The sequence below is a fragment of the Carcharodon carcharias genome, chromosome 21 (genome assembly GCF_017639515.1).
Source record: "Carcharodon carcharias isolate sCarCar2 chromosome 21, sCarCar2.pri, whole genome shotgun sequence".
Classification (NCBI taxonomy): domain Eukaryota; kingdom Metazoa; phylum Chordata; class Chondrichthyes; order Lamniformes; family Lamnidae; genus Carcharodon; species Carcharodon carcharias.
The window spans coordinates 87,251,519-87,253,263 of record NC_054487.1 but is presented as its reverse complement, the minus strand read 5'-3'; positions in this window follow the sequence as shown (position 1 = coordinate 87,253,263).

The window sequence follows — 1,745 nt, the reverse complement described above, 5'->3', positions numbered from 1 at the left end:
AGAACAACTTGGAATGAGGGTGAAACTGGCATGATGTGTGACATTTTCCAGATTCAACTGACTAGCTGAGTTACGCATACCTCCGTGTTTAGGGAGGCAAGCCTGTTTTTTTTTAAATGGGAGATGGGGTGGGAAAATTGTGCCTTAGGCGAAAATGTAAAGGGATGTAGACAACAAAAGATAAGTGGCCACATAGAAAATAGGAGCACAAGGCAGCCATTCAGCCCCTCGAGCCTATTTTGCCATTCAATAAGATCATGGCTGATCTGTTTGTTTCAAATTCCACATTCCCATCTACCCCCCAATAACCTTTGATTCCCTTGTCTAACACGAATCTATCTACCTCTGCCTTAAAAAAAATATTCAATGACCCCACCTCCACCGCCTTCGGAGGCAGTGTGTTCCAAAGTCATACAAGCCTCAAAAAAATTTTCCACATCTCTGTCCTAAAAGGGTGACCCCCAATCCTAAAGCCCCCCCTAGCTCTGGACTCACCCACAAAAGGAAACGTCTTTCCCACATTCACCTTATCAATGTCAAGACCATTTAGGATCGTATATACATGTACACATAAAGGGACAAAAATTCTTCAAAGCTTTTGGAAAGGCTTTGAAGACATTTCACTATGTCAGCTGACTCATCAAGGCTGTGGGGAAAGGAAAAGACATGACAGACAAAGTCAAAGTGACAGGAAACCCAAGATAGAGACATGAAACTGTCTGCAGCACGGTGACGCCGTTTGATGTCTTGTTGGAAAGAGTTGCCAATATTCCCTTTAATATTTAGTTGTGCATGGCCTGTTTTTTTTAAATCATTGTGCAATCCCTTGAAATTCTTTGACACACACACGTGATATTTATCAAAGAACAAGGCCTATGACGGACTGGCCAGCTGCTCTGCAGTCATGCACTCATTGCAGCTGAACAGGGACAGAGTGGCCTCCTTTGCCAGTCCAGGCCATCTTTGGTATCTCTGTAAAATGACTTTATACTTTTCAAATTTATTTATCCAATTCCCTTTTGAAAGTAAGTATTCAATCAACTTGCACCGCAGTGCTGAGCATTCCAGATCTGAAGAACAGGTGCTCAAATCCTCTGATGAAGCAAACTATTTGTGACTTTGCCTGTAAATATATCCTTGAGGGCAACAGCAGGTGAGGGCTGAATGTCCCTTTATAATCTAAGCTGCCAGCCAGACCTGCTTTGAGCCTCTTGATTTTCCAAAATGAATCCTGTAAGTAATAATGGTATCTTATTCAACAAACATGTTCACAGCCTGAAGGCTGACCTGCAGTGTGACTTACATCATAAAATTCATATATAGACTAAGTAATCAGGTTAAAAACGTGTAACTATCATATAGTAATAAAATAGGCAAACAACTTCAGCAGGTAACAGGGAAGTGGTGGATGGAATATTAAAAGGCTAAAGTTGAATTATTATATTAAAATTCCAAGCCAATGCACCATTTCTACATGACTGAAGTGCATATAAGTTTCTTCATTTAAGAAATCACTTGAGGACTTGAGCCATGTAAGGAATAGGGCTATATATATATAACCTTTGCATGCTACATCACACAGGGTTGAATTTAGTCAAAATTTTAAGTTGCCTTGATTGCTCTGGGCATGGTGGGGGCAATCAGTTCCCAAATTGGGCAGATTGCATAAAGGATTTTACGAACCTAGTACCAACATTAACTCTTCTCGTTTGTAAAGTTTAGAGCTTTGTGACGTGAAAGCTGTC